The sequence below is a fragment of the Bison bison genome, unplaced genomic scaffold (assembly GCF_000754665.1).
Source record: "Bison bison bison isolate TAMUID 2011002044 unplaced genomic scaffold, Bison_UMD1.0 scf7180017864227, whole genome shotgun sequence".
Lineage (NCBI taxonomy): Eukaryota > Metazoa > Chordata > Mammalia > Artiodactyla > Bovidae > Bison > Bison bison.
In genome coordinates, this window is record NW_011494799.1 from 3,312,961 (window position 1) to 3,320,803 (window position 7,843).

The following is a 7,843-nucleotide window of genomic DNA, read 5'->3' on the forward strand; positions in this document are numbered from 1 at the left end:
GCCATGTGGCTCTGTGAACGCAGAGCTTCAAAATGAAAGGTGAGTTAGGTCACTTCAAAGTCAATATTTCTCTCTCAATTAACACATGCTTGCCAGTAAATATTTAGAGACGGGAGGCTATTATTACAGGGCTCTTGTGTTTTTCTAATAACTTATATTTAGAATTTCCAGACTCGTTGACTCCAGAAGGGTAAAGATGGGCTATGGAGCCCTGAAAATGGGCTACGGAGCTGCTGGCTATAAACCATTACACCGCCAACCCACTGATAATGCAGGGAATGTTGCGGTGTATCATTTTCACAGGGACCCTGGCTCCTTCTGTCCTATCTATTGCCTGTTTTGACTTGAGATCTAGAATATGAGATGTGGGACTGAATGTACTGTGGAAATCCTTCCAGAATCCTAGAAAGCAGTCATTAAATGCACTGCCTTGATGAGAGCTCATGAGTGTCTAGAGTATTCTTCCAGGCATCTTCACTTAACATGTCTGTCTATTGACCCTTTGCCTTGCCTTGTGCTAGGAATAAACGAGATGAAAGATTTATTTCTGTTGTCTTTTTCTTTTGGGGGGTCATATCAGGGGATTTGGGCAGAGCAGCTTATAATAGTTATTGGGCACTTAGTAGGTGCCACTGTCCTAAGATATATATAAATATATACACTTTCACTTCTCACTTTCATGCATTGGAGAAGGAAATGGCAACCCACTCCAGTGTTCTTGCCTGGAGAATCCCAGGGATGGGGGAGCCTGGTGGGCTGCCGTCTCTGGGGTCACACAGAGTCAGACACGACTGAAGCAACTTAGCAGCAGCATATACACACACACACACACACACACACACACACACACACACAGATTGTAATGCTTAACAATAATTCTTTCAAGTAAGGATTATCTCCCTCTTACAGATGAGCAAATCAAGGCTGAAGTAAGGATTCTGGGATTAACATAATACTATAAATAAAACAAGTAAACAATAAGGACTTACTATATAGCACAGGGAAATATACTCAATATGTTATATTAACCTATAATGGAAAATAATCTGAAAAAATACAAATAAATGCACACATAACATTGTAAATTAACTATACTCAAAAAAAAAATAGAAAAATATAGGAGAAATTCAACTCACACCTCAATCTCTTGTTAAAGACTGCCTATGGGGAGACACAATACTACGTATGTATGTGTGTGTTTGCTATTTCATGCCCTTAAATTATAAGCAAGTTGAACACATTTTAATGTGACTGTTGATCATTTTGATGATCAGTGATATTCAGCTTATATCCTCACCAGGGGCAACTATTTAAGTATTTAAAAAAATTTACAAGCAAACTGGCATGGATTTGAGTTCAGGCTCTATCTCTGAAAAGCTGAGAAAGACAGGAAAGTCTTCAAATCAATCTGAACAATAATTTCTTTTCCACAGAATGGGAATAATAATAATACCCATAGCATAAAGTTTTGCTAGAATTATATAGGAACTGGCATTTAAAATGGTTAGCTCTTTATGTATATTACCATATGTAAAACAGATAGCTGTTTTACATAATGTGAAACATATGTAAAACTTCCCCCATAGCTGTGGAAAGTTGCTGTGTAACTCAGGGAGCTCAGCCCCAGTGCTCTGTGATAACCTAGAGGGGTGGGATGGGGTTGGGGGTGGGAGGGAGGTCCAAGAGGGAGGGGACATAAGTGTACCTATGGCTGATTCATGTTGTATAGCAGAAAGCAACACAACATTGTAAACCGATTATCCTCCAGTTAAAAATAAATTTTAAAAAATAGCTCTGGTAACACATGAAAGATGGAGAAGGCAATGGCACTCCACTCCAGTACTCTTGCCTGGAAAATCCCATGGACGGAGGAGCCGGGTAGGCTGCAGTCCATGGGGTGGCGAAGAGTTGGACATGACTGAGCGACTTCACTTTCCACTTTCCTGCATTGGAGAAGGAAATGGCAACCCACTCCAGTGTTCTTCCCTGGAGAATCCCAGGGATGGGGGAGCCTGGTGGGCTGCCGTCTATCGGGTCGCACAGAGTCAGACACGACTGAAGCGACTTAGCAGCAGCAGTAGCAACACATGAAAGATAGCTTAGTATTCAAATTAAATTTTTACCTTAAGTTTATTAAAAAAAAAGTTCTATTTCTTGCATATTTTAACCACACACACATATACATACAAAGAAGTTACTGCTTATTTGTTTTCCCTGGAACTTTGTTGCTGAATATTTTCCTCAAACAAAATCTCTTTGGAAACTAAAGAAATCAGTTCTTTGTCATATTTGTTGCAAACACTTTCAGTTTGTTCCCTTGTCTTTTAAAAAACGTTGTTTACAGTTTTTAAAGATAAGAATTATATATTTTACACTACCAAGTTCATCAAAACTTCTGCATATAGTAGGTCCATTACTGACCATTCTCTTCCAAGTAGAACTTCTTAGGAGGCAACTTCACAATACTTGTGAAAATGTTGTGGACTCCATAATTGCTCCTGTTATGCCAGGGCAAGAAATGTAACCTGCAAATATCTTTGCACAAGGATGCAGAGATGGTACATTAATGTCTGATGCAGTATGGTTTGTGAGTAGTTAAAAAGAAAAAAGCCTCAGTATCAAATAATATCTAAATAAAATCATTAACAAATAATTTTAGTACCTTGAAAAAAAAGAGAAAGCTACCACTAAACCGACTTAAAAATAAGAAAACAATAGAGTGTAAAAGATACTGTATTGCAAGAATTCTGGAGGTTACCAACTTTCAAAGTCAATTTCACTCCAATAATTTCTGCCAGATATTAAAATTTTGAACTTCTATATCTGTTAACTACGTGGGGGGCATAAGATAAATATAGCCTAGGGCTTCCACAAAAGAAGATTCAAGTAGAAGAACACCGCATAAAACTTACATATTCAGGGTAAGGATGAATTGAGAGAGACAAGTAGAAACACAGAGTGGAAAAGGATGAAAACAAGGGAAAACAAATCTACCATATACAAATAGATGCAAAGAACTCTCTGTGTCACGATGCTGGTACCAGGATTTATCATACAAGTTTATGCTGCTGCTGCTGCTAAGTCACTTCAGTCGTGTCCGACTCTGTGCGACCCCATAGACGGCAGCCCACCAGGCTCCCCCGTCCCTGGGATTCTCCAGGCAAGAACACTGGAGTGGGTTGCCATTTCCTTCTCCAATGCATGAAAGTAAAAACTGAAAGTGAAGTTGCTCAGTCGTGTTCGACTCCTAGCGACCCCATGGACTGCAGCCTACCAGGCTCCTCCGTCCATGGGATTTTCCAGGCAAGAGTACTGGAGTGGGGTGCCATTACCAGTACACTTTAAAAAAACCTCAGCAAAAATTTAATTAAAAAAAGAGATTCCAGGTTGAATCACCCCAAAGTGACTAGAGCAGTAATCTTCTTTAAAGAAATGCATTATCAACCCATATATCTGAGTATACTCCACACACACTCACGCATACACACATGGAATATGAGCTCATAGACAGTTAAAACAGTAAAATATAAATGGATACAGAGCATCACGAGTAAAGCTATCAGAAGTAACAGCAAAACCCCGAACAGAAGACCTCATATACTGAGAGCAAACATAACACATTAAATAATAATGCTTAATACTTTAAAAGTCATAAAACAAGGGCTTAAAAATGGTCAAGGACGAGACTGTAAAAAACGACCAAGAAGATTTGAAAACAAAGCAAGTAAAACTTTAAAAAGAAATACAGTGATTAAAGTTAAGACCTCCATGCGTGAATTAAACACAATTTTAAATACCACAGAAAATAGTCATGCAAGACAGCCCAAAAAAGGACTTAAAAGGCATCACAAAGAGTAGAAAGATAGATGTCAAAAAGAAGAGATACAGAACATAGATTAAGAGGGTTCCTGAACTGACTGGGAAGATGCTGCAAGTAATGGTGAATATTAGACTGTGGAATGGCAAAAAGGTGCTCAGACCTGTGTTAGGCAAAAAGACCTGTGTTAGGTCTCTATTTTCTGACCATAAAACAATGCAGTTAAAAACCAGGAGCACAATTTAAATAAATAAATTTATATAAAAAAAAAACCAGGAGCAAAAAGATAGCTAGAAAATCTTCATATACTTTGAAATTAAGCAATATACTTCACGTGAAGGAACAAATAAAAACAGAAATTATAAAGCAAGTTTTTACTAAATGTGAATTAATAATGAGTATCAGTGCCAAAATATTTGGCAGAGAGCTAAGCACCTAGGAAAATGTGGTGCCTTAAATGCTTATGTTAGGAACACAGAAAGACTGAAAATAAATGATCTAGCAATCCATCTTAAAAAGTTAAAATAAGAAGAGTAAATTAATCTCAAAGAAGGTAGAAGGAAGAAAGTAATAAAGATAAGAGTAGTAATTAATGGAAAAGAAAACAGGCAACAGGGAGATTAACAAAGGTAAAGACAGTTCTTGCTAAAGAATAATATAGTTGATAAATGACTGTCAAGAAGAAGGGAAAACACAATTTTAAACATAAAGAAGTGGACAATGCTAGATTCCACTGTCATCGACGACAACAGGATTTTCTTATATAAACAACTTTATGTCAAAAAGTAGAAAATTTTAAATGGACACTCTCTTAGAAAATGATACACAAACAGATATGAGAAGAAATAGAATAGCTGAACAGGCCTATATATACCACAGAAACTGACTATTTGATTAAAATCTTTCCTGAAAGAAAACTTCAGACCCAGAGACTTAACCAGAAAATTCTATAAACTCTTAAAAGGAAGTAATGACACAAGATTTACACAAACTGCAGATAATGAGAGAGAATACTGCCCACTTATTGTATGAGTCTAGAATAACCTTCACGCTGTAAGGAATTTCCAGGAACTATATATCCAATCTCATGGATGATTAAAGCTGCAAAAATCATAAGTAAAAAAAAATTGTAAATAAAATCCCAGCATATATAAGGAGACTGGGTAGCAAGATGAAGCTGGCTTCATTCCAGAAATGTAAGATTGGTTTAATATTTGAAAATCAACAATAATAATACACATTAACAAAAATAGAAGAACACCAAAAGATGATCTCAAAGAACACAGACAAAAGTTTGACAAAACTCAACCTACATTCATGATAAAAAATCTCAGCAAAATAGGAATAAACAGTAAATTCCTGAAGCTGATAAAGCATCTTTACAGAAAACAACATCATTAAGGGCAAAACGTTGAAAGGTTTCTCTCTGAAAAAGACAGGAGTATGAGAAAGAATGTTCGCTAAATACCACTTCTGTTGAACACTGTATTGGTGTTACTGCTGCTGCTGCTAAGTTGCTTCAGTTGTGTCCAACTCTGTGCGACCCCATAGACGGCAGCCCACCAGACTCCCCCGTCCCTGGGATTCTCTAGGCAAGAACACTGGAGTGGGTTGCCATTTCCTTCTCCAATGCATGAAAGTGAAAAGTGAAAGTGAAGTCGCTCAGTCGTGTCTGACTCCCCGTGACCCCATCATGGACTGTAGCCTACCAGGCTCCTCCACCCATGGGATTTTCCAGGCAAGAGTACTGGAGTGGGGTGCCATCGCCTTCTCCAATTGGCGTTACTAGCCAAGACAATAAAGCAAGAAAACAAAGTAAAATGTATAAGGACTGAAAAATAAGAAAGAAAAATATATTCCTAGACAATATGTTTATATAATACAACATCCAGAATAATAATCTTCATATGAAAATTAAGATAACTAAGTTTATCAAGGTTGACAGATACAAAGTCAATGTTGGAAAACAAATTTCACTTTTCTATCCTGTAACAAACAGGTGGAGATAAAACCTGAAAAAAAGAGGCCATTTAAAATAACTGAAACAAATCAAGTACTTCAGACTATATCTCACAAAAATGTGTCAAATATTTATGTATAAAACTCTTAAAGTAATATTGAAGATATTACTTCAATAAAGATAACCCAAATAGATGAAGGACTATATTACACTCATATATTAAAAAAATTTTTATCAAGATGTCAATTTTTCCCAATTAATGCAATCCTTATAAAGATCTCAATGATCATTTGCTCGTGTGCAAGTATGTGGTGAGTCATGTGTCTTTATCTGCTGGATGCTAAAAATGAAGTTACGTACCAGACACATTTGCACACACCATGTTGGATTTGCCCTCCCAACATCCTAGTCAGTGAAGTCATGTATTTTTTTCCTAAGCAACCCACAGTTTTAGTAGTAAAATGGTTAAATGTTTCACAGGTTTTAAAAAGTTTAATACACAAAAAAAGAAAGTCAAAGCAATTTTACCAATATTCATAATCATGAAAAATTTTAAGTGATTACTACAGGCCACCCACTAGTTTAAACACATTACAGGCACTAAATCATCTAATTTTTCCAGATATGTTATGAATAGGAATTTCTGGTATGTCCATTCTACAGATGAGAACTTGAGTCAGGAGAGGTGGTAGTTGGCCACAAATCACTTCCAATCTAAGTGACAGAGCTAGGATCTGAATCCAGAGAGCTGCTTCAAGAGCCCACACTCGGACTTCCCTGGTGGCGCAGTGGATAATCCCCCTGCCAATGCTGGGGACATGGGTTCAATTCCTGGTCTGAGAAGATTCTACACGCCACGGAGCAACTAAGCCCTTGCACAATTACTAAGCCTGTGCTCTAGGGCCTGAGAGCCCCAACTACTGAAACCTGCATGCCTAGGACCTGTGCTTCACAACAAGAGGAGCCTCCACAACAAGAACCCCGCGTACCACAACGAAGGGTAGCCTCTGCTTACTGCAACTAGAGAAAGGCTGAACAAAGCACTGAAGATCCAGCACAGTCATAAATGAAAATTGTAAAAAGAACCTACACTCACTGCTTATATAGTAGACATTTCAGAAAATGTAAGGAGGTCATTTTACTCATTTAATCCACTCAATATTCCTGCTTATAAAACTGAGGACTTAATTCAAAGATATTATATACTGGCTTTGCTGTTCAGTCACTTAGTCGTGTCTGACTCTTTGTGACCCCATGGACCGCAGTACACCAGGCTCCCCTGTCTTTCACAGAGTTTGGACAAATTCTCTGGAAGTTTTATCTTCCAGAATTTGCTCAAATTCATGTCCATTGAGTCAGTGATGCTGTCTAACCATCTCATTCTCTGCCACTCCCTTCTCCTTTTGCTTTCAATCTTTCCCAGCATCAGGGTCTTTTCCAATGACTCAGCTCTTTGCATCAGGTGGCCAAAGTATTGGGGCTTCAGCTTCAGCATCAGTCCTTCCAATGAATATTCAGGACTGATTTCCTTTAGAATTGACTGGTTTGATCTCCTTGCTGTCCATGGGACTGTCAAGAGTCTTCTCCAACAATCACAGTTCAAAAGCATCAGTTCTTCAGTGCTGAGCCTTCTTTATGGTCCAATTGTCACATCCATACATGATTACTGGAAAAACCAAAGCTTTGACTATATGGATCTTTGTCTGCAAAGTGACGTCTTTCCATTCAAGGAGCAAGCATCTTTTAATTTCATGGCTGCAGTCACCCTCAGCAGAGATTTTAGAGCTCAGAAAATGAAATTTGTTGCTGCTTCCAGCTTTTCTCCTCCTATTTGTCATGAAGTGACAGGACCAGATGCCATAATCTTAAGCTTTTTTAGTGTTGAGTAGCTCTATATAGTTTGTTGTGATCCACACAGTCAAAGGCTTTGGCATAGTCAATAAAGCAGAAATAGATGTTTTCCTGGAATTCTCTTGCTTTTTCTATGATCCAACAGATGTTGGCAATTTGATCTCTGGTTCCACTGCCTTTTCTAAATCCAGCTTGAACATTTGGAAGTTCATGGT

At 37.9% G+C, this 7,843-nt stretch overlaps 1 protein-coding gene across 1 annotated transcript in view; it reads right to left on the reverse strand.

Moving 5' to 3' along the window:
- The window catches only part of MCTP2 (multiple C2 domains, transmembrane 2), a 265,399-nt gene that overhangs the window by 10,890 nt on the left and 246,666 nt on the right, over nucleotides 1-7,843 (reverse strand). The gene's annotated exons all lie outside the window — the stretch shown is intronic.